This window comes from Schistocerca piceifrons, chromosome X, assembly GCF_021461385.2.
Source record: "Schistocerca piceifrons isolate TAMUIC-IGC-003096 chromosome X, iqSchPice1.1, whole genome shotgun sequence".
Lineage (NCBI taxonomy): Eukaryota > Metazoa > Arthropoda > Insecta > Orthoptera > Acrididae > Schistocerca > Schistocerca piceifrons.
Window position 1 is genome coordinate 176,256,761 of NC_060149.1, and position 20,161 is coordinate 176,276,921.

General features: G+C 42.2%; 1 protein-coding gene across 1 annotated transcript in view; it reads right to left on the minus strand.

The window, feature by feature from the left end:
- LOC124723046 overlaps positions 1 to 20,161 on the minus strand; it is a 401,647-nt gene that overhangs the window by 9,812 nt on the left and 371,674 nt on the right. The gene's annotated exons all lie outside the window — the stretch shown is intronic.

Here is a 20,161-nt window from a genome sequence, read left to right on the forward strand (position 1 = left end):
TCTGGGCTGCAAGAAGAATTAGGGGAAATGGCTGACATTCTGGAAACAACAGCGAGGAAAGTTGGACTTCAAATCAATCGTTATAAGACGGAATACATGGTTCTACATCGTAGACATAATGAAACTCAAGAACCACTTCCACCCTTACAGACAACTGAAGGTTCTTATCGTCAAGTCAGGGAGTTCAAATATCTGGGCGCAGTATTCAGAGATGAACCATCCAGTAAAATGGAAATACAGAAAAGAGTACAGGAAGGTAATCGCTGTTACCACGGCCTTAATGCTCTCCTCAAAACCAGAATTTTGTCAAGGCATTTCAAAATAAACATCTACACAACACTCCTACATATGGATGTGCCACCTGGAGTACAACCAAGCATAATCTGAACAAACTAATGATATTTGAAAGGAAAGTCCTTCGGAAGATGTGTGGACCAGTTTACGATAATTAGAGTGAAAAATGGAGGATTCGTCACAATACAGAGTTGAATGATATTTACAAAGAGCCGAACATCGTGGCTATAATGAAGACACGACAACTCCAGTGGGCAGGGCATGTTGCTCAAATGCAGGGCAACCGATGGCCGGAAACTGTACTCAACACCAAGTCAACCGGCAGAAGTTCCGTAGGAAAACCTAGAACTCGATGAAGTGACTGCGTATCCAAAGAACTTCAGAGAGTGGGACTGCTGGAAGGATGGCAGAAAGGAGCCGAAAACAGGCTGAAGTGGAGGCAATCTCTCAAAGCAGCGCGCGGTCCATTGGGCTTGATAGCGTAAAGTAAACTATAAAGTACAATATAACTTCTGCACCATTTCAGTGCAGTAATGTATTCATTGTAAATAAGTATTGTAGTAGTTCTATTATATGTTTATTATCTTATAAATAAAAAGCATTTATTTTAATTTTAAATTCAGTGCATTAATGCTATCTTAGTAAATGATTGTTGTAAAACAATCCTTTCATATAGAGTTCTTTCAAAAAAAAAGACGATCATTCCACATGGGACCTGTGGAAGGTACACTAGCTTATTTGTTTTAGTTGTAAATATTTCGCATTGTTCTTCTGACATGTTCTACGTCCTGGAGGACTTCCTCACTACGGATCAATTGGAATGAAAGTAAATCTAATCTAATCTACTCTGAAAGAAGTGCATTAGTAGAAGTTTACACATCGTATGTACGAGTATACTGAGGTAACAGAAGTCATGAGATAGCATATGCATATGCAAGGTGCAGACGGTGTAAGCTGCAAAAAAAAAAAAAAAAGAAAAAAAAATCGTGTTAATAAAACAGAAGCAATTAATTTAAAAGGTATAGTAACATATCTGTCCATTTTCCACGGTTCTCCGAGAAAAAGCAGTTCATCTGAGGACAATGTTGTTGGACAAGTAGACACGGGCAGACGTGACATTATGCACAGTAGACTGGGAGCATCCATTGAACAGGATAGGAACACTACGGGGTGTCTGTTACGATCCCTCCAGATGCATTTATGTAATCAATCAATTCGTGTTATTTAGCACTGCATGTATTGACATTGCGAGCATGAGTCGGAAACACATAGGCAAGTACGGCCTGCGTGGCTGAGTCATTGTAATACGTCGATAGTCGACAGTCGTCTAGTTACCTGTGCAGACGTTACTGCAACTCTGTTAAACCTTAGGATGGAAGACAGATTTACTATCGCGAAGCTATACGATATTCATTTAATTTACGGCGAGGAAAAATGTGTTACCGGCCGCTGTGGCCGAGCGGTTCTAGGCGCTTCAGTCAGGAACTGCGCTACTGCTACGGTCGCAGGTTCGAATCCTGCCTCGGGCATGGATGTGTGTAATGTCCTTGGGTTAGTTAGGTTTAAGTAGTTCTAAGTCTAGTGGACTGATGACCTCAGATGTTAAGTCCCATAGTGCTTAGAGCCATCTGAACCATTTTGAAAAATGTGTTGTGAGGGCAGCTGTACATTTTTATCGAGAACGCTTTCCACAACAAAAACTTCCTGCACGATCGACATTTGTTGCTGTTCACCAAAGGCTTATATCATCATAATTGTCTACTTTTACTCGATTATTTTGCGATTCATTCGTAACGGTAGTTATCTTTACCTTTTTACATTTAATTCTGTATGCGAAACATATTGTCTGTTCTGATATGCTTTCATTTTATTATTAAATAAATCATAATAGATAACAACTTACGAGTACGTATTTACTTTGCATAGATTGAGAGATACTGTCTCATTACTCTTACATTGGAAGCTGAGGAACAAATTCTGGGTCGCAACCATGAAGATCCTACTCTGAGAACTACACAAGCATCGTCCGCCAAGTGGGTGTACCGTACACGGTCGTTCATCGCACTTTGAAAGTGGGGCGTCTGCGGCGTTATCACATTCATCGCGTACAAGCCTTGGAAGAGCAAGATTTTACTCTGCAACGTGTGCACAGCATGATTTTGTAAACGAAGTACTCGTCGGAGATGAAGTACGTTACACTCGTGACGGAATAACTAATTTCTATAACATGCACACGTGGAGCGTACACAATCCGCGGCATGTAGTAGCAATACGTTTTAAGCGCCGCTTTTCCGTAAATCTATTGGCGGGTTTAATCGATGATTACATTCTTTCTTTCGCTTGCGCCATAGTCCCGCAGCAATCGCAGGATTGGCGTGGTTACAACGGATTTGGCAATGTTAGAGTTAGGGATGGCCGGATGGCCTTCCTGCCGCCACCCCGTACTCCCCAGGACTGCATCAGTGTACCCCAACTGTCTGCGTCTAGTGTAAATCGTGAAATAGTGCGGACGTGTTTCAAATGTCTGCGACACGTGTAACTGAGGTGGAACGTGGGGACCAGCCCGGTATTCACTTAGCGGGATGTGGAAAACCACCTAAAAACCACATCCAGGCTGGCCGTCACACCAGCCCTCGTCGTTAACCCGCCGGGCGGATTCGATCCGGTGCTGGCACGCCTACCCGAATCCAGGAAGCAGCGCGTTAGCGCTCTCGGATACCCTGGCGGGTTAATCGATGATTACATTATTGGACATTAAGTTTTACCTTCACGGTTGACTGGTAGCAAATACTGACCCTTCTTAGAGGAAACATTGCTAACAACTTTATTAGAAGATATTCTGTTAGCCTACATCATAACATCTGATTCTTGCACAAAGGTGGAGCACCCCACATTGGCCAGAGCATATGGAAGATTATTGAATAGACGATTTCCAGAACGAAGGATAGGATGTTTTGATCCTCGTCGATGGCCAACTCGCAGTACTAATTTATATCCGTTCGTCTGTTTCTTTCGAGGCCACATGAAGGAAGTTTTTTATGCTCAGCAAGTAAATAATGTATACGAACTCGTGCAGAGGATTTTCGATGCTGCCAATACCATAAAGGCAAATGTGCATGTGTGTGAACAAGTGCGCCGTAATGAAGGCTGTGTCGAATCTAATGGTGGACATTTTGAACACTTTTTGTAGTATTGGTATCAGAGGAAACTTCTAACGAGGCGACGCAGTGGTTAACACGCCGTATTGTATTGTATTGAACTAGGGACCTAGAAATGACGGAGAGGCTTCGTCCCCGCCGTAGCCCTCAGTGGTTCACAACCCCACGACAGTTTAGAGCAGTCCACCCACCCCACCGCCAGCCCACACCGAACCCAGGGTTACTGCGCGGTTCGGCCTCAGTGGATCACCCGGGAACGTCTCACACCAGACGAGTGTAACCCCAAATGTTTCCGTAGTAAATTATGGTGTACGCGTACGTGGAGGCAGTGTTTGAGCAGCAATCGTCGAAATAGTGTAGCTGAGGATAAATAAGAGGAACCAGCCCGCATTCGCCGAGGCAGATCGAAAGCCGCCTTCAAAAACATGCACAGACTGGCCGGCACACCGGACCTCGACACTAATCCGCCGGGTGGATTCATGCTGGGGACCGGCACATCTTCCAGCTCGGAAAGCAGTACGTTAGACCGCACGGCTAACCGGGCGGGCTTAGCACACCGTACTCGCATGCGGGACGACGACGATCCTGATTTGGGTTTTCCGTAATTTTCTTAAATCGATTCAGGCAAATGCCGGGATGGCTCCTTTGAAAGGGCACGTCAGACGTCGTTCTCCAGTCTTCCCTAATCTGATGGAACCTATCACCTCGTTGTTTGGTTTCCTCCCCTAATCAACCAACCAACCAATCGCGTACCGTCAGTTGACAAAATAAGGAATGCGTCTACTGTAAATCGTACAAATATCTGTCTTTTAGGAATACAAAAATAAAGTGTAAGATACAATGATATTTCATTAGCCTTTTTTGTCAAGCACATCGAGATGTGCCGCGTCGATAAATTTGACAGCTTATACCGTTCACACGCTGTATACAGGTAGTATCGTGTACACAAGATATAAAAGGACAGTGCATTGGCGGAGATGTTATTAGTACTGAGATGATTCACGTGACAAGGTTTCCGTCGTGATGATGGCCGCACGACGGAAATTAAGACTTTGAACGCAGAATGCTAAATGGGGCTAGACGCAAGATACATTACATTTCGGCGGGAATTCAGTATTCTGAAATCCACAGTGTCAAGAGCGGGCCGAGAATACGAAATTTCAGGCATTGCCTCTCACCACGGACAACGCAGTGACCAACGGTCTTCAGTTACCGACCGAGAGCAGGGGAGTTTGGGTACAGTTGTCAGTGCTAACAGACAGGCAAAACGGCGCGAAATAACATTAGAAACCAATGTAGGACGTACGACGAACGTATCCGTTAGGACAGTGCGGCGAAATCTGGCGTTACTGGGCTATGGCAGCATACGACTGACGCTAGTGCCTTTGCTTACAATACATCATCTCCTGCAAAGCCTCTCCTGGGCTTGTGAGCATGTCGGTTGGACCGCTGACGACTGCAAAACGGTGGCCTGGTCAGATGAGTCCGATTTCAGTTTGTAAGAGCTGATGGTAGGGTTCGAGTGTGCCGCAGACTCAACGAAGCCATGGATACAAATTGTCAACAGGGCACTGTTCCAACTCGTTGTGGCTTCTTAGCAGCGTGGGCTGTGTTTACATGGAATGGATCGAACATTGACTGGGACTGGTTGTGTTCGGATACTTGGAGACCATTTTCAGCCATTCATGGACTTCACTTTCCCAAACAGCTATGGAATTTTAATAGATGACGATTCGCCCTGTCACCGGGTCAGAATTGTTCGTTCCTGGTTTGAAGAACGTTGCTGTCCATGGTGAGAATAATGCCTGGAATTTGTTATTCTCGGCACACTCTTACACTGTGGATCTCAGAATATTGAATTTCCTAACGATTTCCGATTTGGAATGTCCTATGCATCTAGCTCTAACTACCACTGCACGTTCAAAGCGTGTCAGTTCCCGTCGTGAGGCCATAATCACATCAGAATCCTTTTCACATGAATAACCTGAGTTCCAATGACAGCTCCGCGAATGCATTGCCCTTTTCTACCTTGTGTACACGATACTACTGCCATCTGTTTGGGTGCATATCGGTACCAAATGACTTTTGTCACATTACTGTATACCTCTATGATGAACAGTGGTACTGTATATGGTCTATTTTTATTTTCAAATGTCTTGGTTTTATGTTTATTTTGAATATGTCTTATGTACACTTGTGACGATATCACCACGTTCATTGTGATTTGTGTTCTTCATGTACTGTTTAATTCTTTCGATCTTTCTTTACTAGTGCATATCTTGTATCGATATATCAAGGACAACAATATGTGTGAATAGCTGACTGGGCTTGAGACGCTTGTCTACAACTGAAAATGGAAGATCCTCGCAAAATACCAAATTAGTGAGTGAAGTGTGTGTGTCACTACAAGAAAGTGAAGATTTTTGTTTTCCTTCTCGAATTGTGTGTCCTACGGGCCAAGTGAACACAGGTGGACCACTTTGCGATGACTTTCAAACTTCTGTATTAAAAGCTAATAAGTCTTGATAAGGAGCTGCGTGATAGCACCGCTGGTGGCCACTTTCGGCGACTCACAGCGCCAGCATCCCAGCGCGATGGAAAAATCGGACCCCATAGAGTGAGCGCCGAGGTCCATTCTGCAAACATGCGAGGGGTAGCCAGCGGGTGTCCTAACCTAGGTTAAGAATGAACACCTTGCGAAGAGTCTGGCAGTTAATGAGAAGCATGCCGAAAACTAATCAACCCCTGCAGTCACTGGGACGGACCATAGACACAAAAGCATCAAGAACGCACACGTGGAGGGGTGAGAATCTTCTGCCTCGCAGCAGCCGTTTTTAACTGCTCAGGAAGCGAGAACGTGTTTACAATTCCAGAACCTCACAGGCACTGGTACGGAACAAAGATAAAAGGCCAAGAATTCGCACATGGAGGCGTGTGATTGTAAAGAAATGCAGAGAAAGTCAGCCTGCTTAAAAAAATGTTTGCTGGCCAGTAAGAAGGTTATTTATAAATCACAAGCGCCAGCAGAATCTTAGACGAAGCAAAAACATGAAACTGTCCAGGTCTCATGCAGGAACACCGGTTACAAAGAAGTGTTATGTGGCTGCTTTCACAACAACTGAGGAATGCAGGAAAACATCGGAACACTATGCGACCAATGCTGGGAACAGCCATGACACTGAAAACGTGAGAAAGGTGCCGATTGCCGACGCACACACTAGTCCACACAAGGTAGAAAATTATCACGTTGCACTGAGAGGCGTGGTCATGAAACAGCGATAAGTCACTGGATGGCATTGCAAAGACTCTCCCACTTGCAAATTTAGTCCGCCAGTGACAACGCTGAGACGAGTCGTTGAGTTTAGCTAGGTGATGGGAAGAGAAGAGAGACAAACGATGAAACAGTGCGGAAGGAAGAGGACATGGGAGCCCTTCAGTCCATCGCCAAGATTCGTCTCTCGACACCTTGATGTCGCAGCTTAGGCCACACAACCCGCAACGAGCAGTCAGCGCGGACACCGATCCGGGCTTCGAAGCAAAGCCGCGACACCGAGGGGAGCAGGTGACTAGACACCGCCCAACTAGTGAACCGACGCGCCGGATCGACTGGCGCCTGTCGCCGTCATTACTCCTCGACAAGTGACCAGCAAGAATGATGAGATGGTTAATTCCCCCCTCCTTCCCCTTAATAACCGAGTCGTGTTCCCGCCCAGGCAAATGGTCCGTGAGATGCAGGGTGACAATTATTGAACTACGAGGGTTATTCGGAAAGTAAGGAAAATACGGTGAAAATCTGATGAAGCTTTGCACAGATGGGTTGGGCGCTGTGTCCAGTACGCCCGTCGATCGCATCATGTCGCTCTTTTCAGTTCTGAGTTCATAGTGAGAACGTGAAGATGGCTAGAAATTAGCATCTCCCGCGAAGTATGAGGGACTGGCGGAAGATTTCGCCTGAAACTATGCAGTTCGCATAACATAACTGTCATGCGGTTCGTTCTACACGACAATTCTCGTCCGCACTCTGCAGGGGCAATGAAGATGCTCCTGCAGTGTTTTCGATGGGAAATGTTTGATCACCCACAATACAGCCCATTATTGGCTACCCCTGAGGTTCATCTCTGCTCAAATGAACCGCTGGCTGTGAATACAATATTTTGACACAGACAACGAACTGCAGTTCAGAGTAGAAAATTTTCGAAAAGCACTGGCAGCTGTCTTCTATAACGAGGGAATCGAAAAGTTGGTACAACGCAACGACAGATGTCTAAATTTGAGCGGCGACTGTGTAGAGTAGTAACTGGAAGGTGTAGCTAACCGTTGCAAATAAAACAGTTTTAATTTTCACTGTGGTTTCCATTCTGCAACCTGTCGTTCCTTACTTTGCGAACAGCCCTCGTATACGAAAAAAAAAAAATTATAATTAGTTACCAAGTACGGCGTGCACATAATTTATTCAACATGTAAACGTTAGCACAGATTTTCGTATTTAGGTCATGAAATGTATTATACGCCTGTGGCGGAGACGAATAGCAAAATTCTGCATGATCCGCTGAAGTGTCGGAATATCAGTGCTATCCATGACCTCCAGAATGGCTGTTTTCAGCTTGTCTTTAATATAACCCACACAAAATGGAGTCGAACGTGTTCATATTCGGAGAATATGGCGGCCAATTGAGGCCCATGCCAGTGGCCTCCGGGTACCCCGGAGCCAGAATGCGGTTCCCAAAGTGCTCCTCCAGGACATCAGACACTCTCCTGCTTCAATGGTGCCGGCCGGGGTGGCCGTGCGGTTCTAGGCGCTACAGTCTGGAATCACATGACCGCAACTACTTAAACTTAACTAACCTAAGGACATCACACACATCCATGCCTGAGGCAGGATTCGAACCTGCGACCGTAGCAGTCGCGCGGTTCCGGACTGAGCGTCTGAACCGCTAGACCACCGCGGCCGGCATTAAATGTAGTTCAATAACTTTCAATCTCTATGTAATGTTAGTGTAAAAGGTACTGAAATAAAAGCAATCGTTTCATGTAACAGTCATCTAAACAGCCTGTTCCATTCGCTTGTCCATCCCTTAATCTTATCACCTTTTTGCTTTTTGATTCTACTTAATTAATTATGTCACTTGATTATTGGCTCCCCACATTGGGCAATTAGTAATGTGTATGTCAGTTTATGCAAGCGATGAAAGAATTCTCGATTTACTACAGTACATTCCGATGTGTTGCACAATGAGACATTAGTTTTCACACATGTGGATCTAAAAAGCATCTGATCCAATTTTGCTAGAGAAGCTTTCGTCTTGAATGTGAATCGGGAATTTCATGCTGACCTCCACGTGCAGCATTGTTCTTCACCTTGTAGGGCTTGTCTAACTTTTATGGAAGAAATGGCCCCTAGTACTGCTCGGTATTCACTGGTAGAATTAGGAAGTTTTCGTGATGCTTGCCATACTGCTTGCTGGTCTACACGAGCTGACATTAAGTGGCAGTTCACAAGTCATTGCACAGTCAACTGCTTGACCTTGTGCTGTGGCATTCATTTAATTTCATGTCACAGTCATAGCTCCAAATAAGTATCATATGTCAACATGAATGTCCTCGAAATACGCTTTCATGAGAATTTTTGACTTCCTCGCGTCAGTTCCATCACAACAAGTGGTCAGATTGTAGTGCGAGCTGCAAATGTTGTCAGCACTGTTTGAGATTTCGCCCAGCCTCTCATGACAACGAGCCATAGTGCTTACCCCTTCGTTCCCTGCGCTTTCCACTGATAACCATCGTAATAAAATTAGCTATATTAACGAATTTATAAAGTGATACACAGTATTAATCAGCTATATACGACTTCTCTGTGCTGCGACCTTAAGAGACTTCATACGTAATTAGGCATTTGTTTACTATAAGAGAGTTCAAAAGTGAGGAGGTATCATGTGACAGAGATAGAACATGCTCTTAGCACTCCGTCATGAGGCAGAAATGAGTTTATTCTAGTCCTGTGATGCAGAATGTAACAGATATTAAGCTGATGATGAGAGAATACTTACAGAAAATATAGCCTATGCCATACTGTTGGGCAGATTTTCCACCAGAACTATCAATAACTTTAGCGATGTGAAGATTTTTGTTTGCTCCGGTTTCTTCTGTCTTCGAAAATAACTCATATAAAGGGGTGTGATCTACATTATGCGTGAGAAATTTCTGGTTATCGATAACAATATCAATGTCTCGGATTGGGTAAAGTAGATTTTTTTAAACTGGGGGGAGTCTATGTTGGGGGTAGAACTGCAGTTAGTACTAAACGTCCAAGTCGGGCCTGCTTGTCTTGCAATGTGTCACGGCCAGCGATAAGAGTGGTCACAAAATTTAGGCCAACTGGAAGCTGCAGCTTAGCCTCACAAAAGTGTTGCGTGTATTCTCTGGTTTTTATGTGGAAATTTGAGAAGACTCAATACGGCGAGTGTTTGCAGTGGACGATTATTCCCCTGATGGAGATCTGTTGGTTGACAGCTGGGAGGTCACAGCGACAGTCTCTCCCTCCTCAGAGGATCTGGAACGGCTGGAGATGTGCAGACAACTGCCGGAATGGGAAACGTGGCAATAGGTATCTTGTACTCTCCATGGCAGCACGGTCGCTGCTCCCAAGCAGTCGTCGGCCAGCGCGCGCTTGGCGATTGCGTGTGGGAACAGTTGGACAATATTTTCGCCAGATATGTTTAGCGTAAGGTGGAAACATTGGGGTTGAGGAGGGTGCTTGTGTTCTCAAACGTCGGTGCACACAAGACTTCGGATATATTTAGCGCTATGATCTAATTGTTGCTGAAATTTAATTACTTGATTTACAAAGTGTTAGTATGTGGTTCTCAAACGTTGAACATAAGTTTTATTATGAAAAAATATCATTTCAAGGTGGTGGTTAGTATTTTAAGTGATCTATTTGACTCCTGTAAATTGTTAAACAATTAATTTGATGGGGTAGTGCAAATGAACTATTTCCCGCCGTTTGTGATATCGCAATTGCGCTAACCCTCCCTTTGTCTCCAGCATTAGACAATAGAAACACAGTATCCTGAGGAGAAATGAGAACCTCTGCCTGCATGTTTGGACATGTTGGTTCATGCATGTGTTCACACAAACAGGAAACAAGAAAATAGGGTGTCAACGATAGATTGGCCTGCAATGTCTCCCGATGGTAGTATATTAAGATGAAGCTCAAAGGAAAGTCAATATACAGAGTGGTCCATTGATAGTGACCGGGCCAAATATCTCACGAAATAAGCATCAAACGAGAAAGCTACAAAGAACGAAACTCGTCTAGCTTGATGGGGGGAACCAGATGGTGCTATGGTTGGCCCACTAGATGGCGCTCCCATAGGTCAAACGGATTTTAACTGCGTTTTTTTTAAATAGGAACCCCCATATTTTATTACATATTCGTGTAGTACGTAAAGAAATATGAATGTTTTAGTTGGACCACTTTTTTCACTTTGTGATAGATGGCGCTGTAATAGTCACAAACGTATAAGCACGTGGTATCACGTAACATTCCGCCAGTGCGGACGGTATTTGCTTCGTGACACATTACCCGTATCAAAATGGACCGTTTACCAATTGCGGAAAAGGTCGATATCGTGTTGATGTATGGCTATTGTGATCAAAATGCCCAACAGGCGTGTGCTATGTATGCTGCTCGATATCCTGGACGACATCATCCAAGTGTCCGGATCGTTCGCCGGATAGTTACGTTGTTTGAAGAAACAGGAAGTGTTCAGCCACATGTGAAACGTCAACCACGACCTGCAACAAATGATGATGCCCAAGTAGGTTATTTAGCTGCTGTCGTGGCTAATCCGCACATCAGTAGCAGACAAATTGCGCGAGAATCGGGAATCTCAAAACCTCGGTGTTGAGAACGCTACATCAACATCGATTGCACCCGTACCATATTTCTATGCACCAGAAATTGCATGGCGACGACTTTGAACGTCGTGTACAGTTCTGCCACTGGGCGCAAGAGAAATTATGGGACGATGACAGATTTTTTGCACGCGTTTTATTTAGCGACGAAGCGTCATTCATCAACAGCGGTAACGTAAACCGGTATAATATGCACTATTGGGCAACGGAAAACCCACGATGGCTGCGACAAGTGGAACATCAGCGACCTTGGCGGGTTAATGTGTGGCGCGGCATTATGGGAGGAAGGATAATTGTCCCCCATTTTATCTATGGCAATCTAAATGGTGCAATGTATGCTGGTTTCCTACGTAATGTTCTACCGATGTTACTACAAGGTGTTTCACTGCATAACAGAATGGCGATGTACTTCCAACATGAAGGATGTCCGGCACATAGCTCGCGTGCGGTTGAAGTGGTATTGAATAGCATATTTCATGACAGGTGAATTGGTCGTCGAAGCACCATACCACGGCATGTACGTTCACCGGATCTGACGTCCCCAGATATCTTTCTGTGGGGAAAGTTGAAGGATATTTGCTATCGTGATCCACCGACAACGCCTTACATCATGCGTCAGCGCATTGTCAATGCATGTGCGAACATCACGGAAGGAGAACTCCGTGCTGTTGAGAGGAATGTCGTTACACGTATTGCCAAATGCATTGAGATTGACGGACATCATTTTGAGCATTTATTGCATTAATGTGGTATTTACAGGTAATCACGCTGTACAGCATGCGTTCTCAGAAATGATAAGTTCACAAAGGTATATGTATCACATTGGAGCAACCGAAATAAAATGTTCAAACGTACCTACGTTCTGTATTTTGATTTAAAAAACCTACCGGTTACCAACTGTTCGCCTAAAATTGTGAGCCATATGTTTGTGACTGTTACAGCGCTATCTATCACAAAGCGAAAAAAGTGGTCCAACTAAAACATTCATATTTCTTTACGTACTACACGAATATGTAATAAAAAATGGGGGTTCCTATTTTTAAAAAACGCAATTGATATCCGTTTGACCTATGGCAGCGCCATCTAACGGGCCAACCGTAACGCCATCTGGTTTCCCCCTTCAAGTTAGATTTTTAAAAAACGCAATTGATATCCGTTTGACCTATGGCAGCGCCATCTAACGGGCCAACCGTAACGCCATCTGGTTTCCCCCTTCAAGTTAGACGAGTTCCGTTCTTTGTAGTTTTTTTCATTTGACGCTTATTTCATCTACATCTACATTTACATCTACATTTATACTCCGCAAGCCACCCAACGGTGTGTGGCGGAGGGCACTTTACGTGCCACTGTCATTACCTCCCTTTCCTGTTCCAGTCGCGTATGGTTCGCGGGAAGAACGACTGTCTGAAAGCCTCCGTGCGCGCTCTATTCTCTCTAATTTTACATTTTTGATCTCCTCGGGAGGTATAAGTAGGGGAAAGCAATATATTCGATACCTCATCCAGAAACGCACCCTCTCGAAACCTGGCGAGCAAGCTACACCGCGATGCAGAGCGCCTCTCTTGCAGAGTCTGCCACTTAAGTTTATTAAATATTTCCGTAACGCTATCACGGTTACCAAATAACCCTGTGACGAAACGCGCCGCTCTTCTTTGGACCTTCTCTATCTCCTCCGTCAAACCGATCTGGTACGGATCCCACACTGATGAGCAATACTCAAGTATAGGTCGAACGAGTGTTTTGTAAGCCACCTCCTTTGTTGATGGACTACATTTTCTAAGCACTCTCCCAATGAATCTCAACCAGGTACCCGCTTTACCAACAATTAATTTTATATGATCATTCCACTTCAAATCGTTCCTCACGCATACTCCCAGATATTTTACAGAAGTAACTGCTACCAGTGTTTGTTCCGCTATCATATAATCATACAATAAAGGATCCTTCTTTCTATGTATTCGCAATACATTACATTTGTCTATGTTAAGGGTCAGTTGCCACTCCCTGCACCAAGTGCCTATCCGCTGCAGATCTTCCTGCATTTCGCTACAATTTTCTAATGCTGCAACTTCTCTGTATACTACAGCATCATCCGCGAAAAGCCGCATGGAACTTCCGACACTATCTACTAGGTCATTTATATATATTGTGAAAAGCAATGGTCCCATAACACTCCCCTGTGGCACGCCAGAGGTTACTTTAACGTCTGTAGACGTCTCTCCATTGCTAACAACATGCTGTGTTCTGTTTGCTAAAAACTCTTCAATCCAGCCACACAGCTGGTCTGATATTCCGTAGGCTCTTACTTTGTTTATCAGGCGACAGTGCGGAACTGTATCGAACGCCTTCCGGAAGTCAAGAGAAATAGCATCTACCTGGAAGCCTGTATCTAATATTTTCTGGGCCTCATGAACAAATAAAGCGAGTTGGGTCTCACACGATCGCTGTTTCCGGATTCCATGTTGATTCCTACATAGTAGATTCTGGGTTTCCAAAAACGACATGATACTCGAGCAAAAAACATGTTCTAAAATTCTACAACAGATCGACGTCAGAGATATAGGTCTATAGTTTTGCGCATCTGCTCGACGACCCTTCTTGAAGACTGGGACTATCTGTGCTCTTTTCCAATCATTTGGAACCCTCCGTTCCTCTAGAGACTTGCGGTACACGGCTGTTAGAAGGGGGGCAAGTTCTTTCGCGTACTCTGTGTAGAATCGAATTGGTATCCCGTCAGGTCCAGTGGACTTTCCTCTATTGAGTGATTCCAGTTGCTTTTCTATTCCTTGGACACTTATTTCGATGTCAGCCATTTTTTCGTTTGTGCGAGGATTTAGAGAAGGAACTACAGTGCGGTCTTCCTCTGTGAAACAGCTTTGGAAAAAGGTGTTTAGTATTTCAGCTTTACGCGTGTCATCCTCTGTTTCAATGCCATCATCATCCCGTAGTGTCTGGATATGCTGTTTCGAGCCACTTACTGATTTAACGTAAGACCAGAACTTCCTAGGATTTTCTGTCAAGTCGGTACATAGAATTTCGTGAGATATTTGGCCCGATCACGATCAATGGAGTTCCCTATATACTTTGAAGCAACTGTCATATAAAATCAGGATGATAAGGAGATCGTTACTGACAGAATATGCCGAAAATCTCGTGCAAAGCATGCCAAAAAGGTGCCAAGCTATAATCGATAATGGTGGCTATTGCATTGACTATTAGGTAATCGTGCAATTAGTAATAACATGTATTTTCATATATTTATAATAGTGTCTCTTATTTCGAACAGATAACGGCGTACACTTTCTTGTGGAATTGACTGTAGCGTTGCCAGAGCTTCGTTTGTTAAAATCAGCTTTCTATTAAATCTTTTGGTTGGTGGGACTGGGTTTTGCTAGATGCACTTTTGTCTTGAATTCGGATGAAGACTCGCATGCAGACTGCCAAAGCAGCAATTTTTCTTCACCCAGTACAGTGTTAAGCAATAGCGCTTTTTTCATTTTATGAAGAAAGAAATGCAACATAGCGCTCTAATAAAGTAACATTATCACACTGGGTTTGTTCAGAAATAACTTTTCTGCTACTAGTCATGATTTTCTTTTTGTTTATAGTTCACATAAAGCCTTTTGGGAAATGATTGCTATTTTCAGGTGTTTCTTTATCTGTATACTATGCCAATTATCCTTAATGTTTTTGACGTGTGAGCTTCTACACTACTCTGTTGCCGTTACTGCAAAATATAAAAACACGTTATTTAAGTTGATTATCGAGCTTTATGTATATTTAATGGCGAAATTTGGAAGTACTTGTATTTACAGTTTTCTTGCGGTCAATATATGAAGAGTGCCACACATATTAAACATCAAACACTATTTTCTGTGCACAGTATACGTTGACAATAACAAATTACACACACAAATTGTTACCAACATGATTTTACATATAGTCAACAGAGGTTCTCCTGTAGGTCTTCTACAGAGTATGATATGCTTTTGTACAGAGGGTGGTTATCTTAACCATGTGAGTCATAATTTGCTTATATCTATTGCTTATTTCTATGTGTTACTAATTTTATTTAAGTTTACTGTCAAAGCATCTGAATAAATCGCTGGTTTACTTACAAGTTCCTGCTTGAATAGTTTGTTTTCATATTTTTTGTAACGTAAATTTATCTCCAGTTATTTTAACCGATACATTTTATGCCCTTTATTTAGTCGATGTAGTATTTAACATTTTTCTGTGCTTTTTAAAGTATTGTATATGTGTGTGGCTATTGCTGACTTTGTGTGTGTGTTGCATGTGCGTATGTAAGCTTTAAGGTGCTCTGTAGATCTGGTGTTGAAAACTCGACTTTTTTGTCTTAGGTAGAACATGCTACATTTCTACCTAGAAAACTGTAAATACATTTCTTGTGTAATCCAGAGTCTGAGTATGGGTCATGATTACGTTTTACGATATGCATAAGTTTTTGTTGTAGTTTAGTAGATGTAGAGAACCCAAGTTTTACTTTGTAGTTTCTCAAAATCTTCTGTGATAAATTGTCAATGTATGGGTTGCTAGACATACATTTGTTTTTATCTTTTTTTGGCTGGTGTGATTTCTGTCTTGGTCTTTTTTCACTATGTCTATTACTGTGTCAACTATGATATAAACACTGCCAACTGCAATCTGTTTCACTATGTTTATTTTCTTTTGCATGTTTTCTTGGTTCACGTAGCATTGTTAGCCTGTTTATGGATGTTTGGGTGACATGATGTTGCAAACATTGAGGTGTTAGTTGTGTTTTCACTACGAATTTTGAATGGGCATATGTTGTGTCTGGTAATATTTAGGTCCAGATCAGTGACGCTTTTGTATTGTTCATGTTACACTAGAAACGTAATTTTCTCATATAGGATATTGAAGCAGTTTTGAATATCTTTTATGTCTATGGCATCCCCTTTCACTAGCAATAGTCTGTCATCTACATGTTGTTGTTGTTGTGGTCTTCAGTCCTGAGACTGGTTTGATGCAGCTCTCCGTGCTAATCTATCCTGTGCAAGCTCCTTCATCTCCCAGTACCTACTGCAATCTACATCCTTCTGAATCTGCTTAGTGTATGCATCTCTTGGTCTCCCTCTACGATTTTTACCCTCCACGCTGCCCTCCAATGCTAAATTTGTGATCCCTTGATGCTTCAGGACATGTCCTACCAACCGATCGCTTCTTCTAGTCAAGTTGTGCCACAAACTTCTCTTCTCCCCAATCCTACTCAATACCTCCTCATTAGTTACGTGATCTACCCACCTCATCTTCAACATTCTTCTGTAGCACCACATTTCGAAAGCTTCTAGTCTCTTCTTGTCCAAACTATTTATTCCCATGTTTCACTTCCATACATGGCTACACTCCATACAAATACTTTCAGAAACGACTTCCTGACACTTAAATTTCTCTTCTTCAGAAACGCTTTCCTTGCCATTGCCAGTCTCCATTTTATATCCTCTCTACTTCGACCATCATCAGTTATTTTGCTCCCCAAATAGCAAAACTCCTTTACTACTTTACGTGTCTCATTTCCTAATCTAATTCCCTCAGCATAACCCAAATTAATTCGACTACATTCCATTATCCTCGTTTTACTTTTGTTGATGTTCATCTTTTATCCTCCTTTCAAGACACTGTCCATTCCGTTCAACTGCTCTTCCAAGTCCTTTGCTGTCTCTGACAGAATTACAATGTCATCAGCGAACCTCAAAGCTTTTATTTCTTCTCCCTGGATTTTGATACCTACTCCAAATTTTTCTTTTGTTTCCTTTGGCTCTGAGCACTATGGGACTTAACATCGGAGGTCATCAGTCCCCTAGAACTTAGAAATTCTTAAACCTAACTAACCTAAGGACATCACACACATCCATGCCCGAGGCAGGATTCGAACCTGCGACCGTAGCGGTCGCGCAGTTCCAGACTGTAGCGCCTAGAACCGCTCGGCCACTTCGGCCGGCTTTGTTTCCTTTACTGCTTGCTCAATATACAGATTGAATAACATCGGGGAGAGGCTACGACCCTGTCTCACTCCCTTCCCAACCACTGCTTCCCTTTCATGCCCCTCGACTCTTATAATTGCCATCTGGTTTCTGTACAAATTGTAAATAGCCTTTCGCTCCCTGTATTTTACGCCTGCCACCTTTAGAACCATATCTCCTGTAAAATTCAATTTACTTTAGGCAAGTCCTTGGCAGTTTAATAATTTTTGTTTCAAATGATTTTCGTGTATGTCACCTATGGTAAAATATATGTGATCCCACTACTAGACAAAGACATGAATGATGTTCTAAACTGTTCAGTATTCCACGTGAGAAAATTACATTTACAGCTGAACATGAACGAGAAAAAGCATCAATTACCTGGAACTAAATAGTTCAAGACGGAACAACACATGCACATTAAAAAATCTGTCAGGAAAATTAAATGAATGACACCACAATTCCAACAACCTAATGTCAACCGAACATCCATGAAAAGGCAGCATACGGGTCAATTCTACATAGGGTGATTAAAATACCTTTGAACCAAGACAATATGCAACAAGAAATAGACATAGTGAAACAGTTTGCAGCTGCCAATGATGACAGTTTCATGGCAGTCGCTGTACTAGACAAAGTGAAGAAATATCCAGACACAAATCACACCACACAAAAAAGACAAGAAAAAATGTACGAGTACATTTAGCACCCCTACATCGGCAATATATCACGGAAGAATAAAATATTTTCAGAAATACAAATTAAAAATGATAAACTACACTAAAACAAATACATAATATAAAGTGTAATAATAAACCATGGTCAGACGCTGCAATATACAAAGTAACATGCCAGGAAGGGTCCATGTTCTACCTGAGACAAAAAGGCAGAGATTTCAACACCAGGTGCACAGAGCACATTAAAGCCTACACACACATCTACAATAGCAACACACGTATGAAATACAAAAGACCCATTTGGAAAAGTAGAGCAAAATGTCGAAGTATTCTAATGACTAAATAAAAGTCGTAAAATGGCGCTGTTAGAGGAACTGGAGATGTACTCACATTACAAAAAAATATGAAGATAAAACATTCAATAAGAAACTTGAAAGTGAATCAGTAAATTTCTTCAAATGCTTCGAAAGTATACTTAAATAAAATTAGTAACACACTGAAATAAGCACCACTGTAAATAGATATAAGCAAATTATGATTCAGACTGTTAAGACAACTATTGCCTATACAGAAGTATACATACCCTGTTAAAGACCCATACCAGTACCTCTGCTGACTACATCTAAAACATCTTTCTATCTGCTTGTTTATGTAAGTTTGTTATTGTCGATGTATACTGTGCACAGAAAATTGTGTGTTATGTTTAATATGTGTGAGACTCTCCACAAATTGACCACAAGAAAACTGTAAGTACAAGTACTTCCAAATTTCGCCAGTAACCACACATTAGGCTAGATAATCAACTTAAAATGGTGGGTTCTTAATTTTTGGCAGTAAAGGCAACAGAGCAGTGCAAAACCTCACACACCAAAAACATTACCAAAAAATGGCATTGTATATAGAGAAAAACGCTCTTGAAAATGGCAATCATTTCCCAAAAGGTGTCGTCTGAAATACACATAAAAGAAGGTCATGACTGGTAGCAGGAAAGTTATTTACAAACAAACCATTTGTTTTCACAGTCGCTGGCTTTCACAAACCATTTGTAATGGATCAGTTCAGAACATGATTTAGCGCCCGAGATAACAGGCGTAAGAAATATGCTAAAACGGTACCTTTTGGATGGGGACTCAACTGACATTCAGCACCTGCTAAGTGCATATTATTTCATAGAAATATGCTCCAGCAGCGGTGATGGACTATGGAAGATTAAATATGAATATGGATATCCTTATCACGTGATAGAGGTAGTGAAAAGTCTTTAGGAAAATACACGCATTTTAATAAATACAGGTAGAAATCGATCAGAAAAATAATTATTAACGAAGATGTTTGCCAATGGTGTAGACTATCACCTACTTTTAATATTTACATTGACTTCATTCTTCGTAATTTGAAAGATAAAGTAAACGAAAGAATTAAGATAACGACTGAGGCGTACATGAATGTACTTTTGTTTGGAAATGACGTCGTTATTGTTCAAAAGAATGAAGATGACTTCCAAAGCTCAATATACCAGCCGAATGGACTACACCAAAAATGCAACTTTAAAATTTCTAGTAATACAACGTACATAATGGCATTTCGAAGGAAATATCCATTCAGATCAATAACTGTTTTGTAGACCTCATTTTTAGAACAAGTCTCCCAAATCTCGTATTTAGGCTTGGCTATAAACTTTGATTTTGACTCTGATATTGAAAAGAAAGTACACAAAATACACGCTGTCTGTGGTGTCAGTTGCAGAAGATTGGGCCTTAAAGTACAAAAAGAGACCATTAAGAAATTCTGTAAAGCGATGGCGGTTCCTGTGATATTTTATGGAAGCCAGAGTTGGTTACCACGAAAAAGAAAAAGAAAACAAGACGGTAAAATTCAAACAGCAGAGATAAAGTTCCTAAGGAAGACTAAAAGCTGCACAACAAGAGACATGATTAGAGATGAAGATATTGGAATAAAATTAAATATTTTCAACATGAACGCAAAAATTTAAAAATGCCGTGAAGATTGAAGACAATACCTCATGTGAAAATCACAGAACTCCCAGGAGATCCTGAACTACAGGCCGAGTGGATACAGGTAACAGCCGATTCCTGATGATGATGATGAGGAG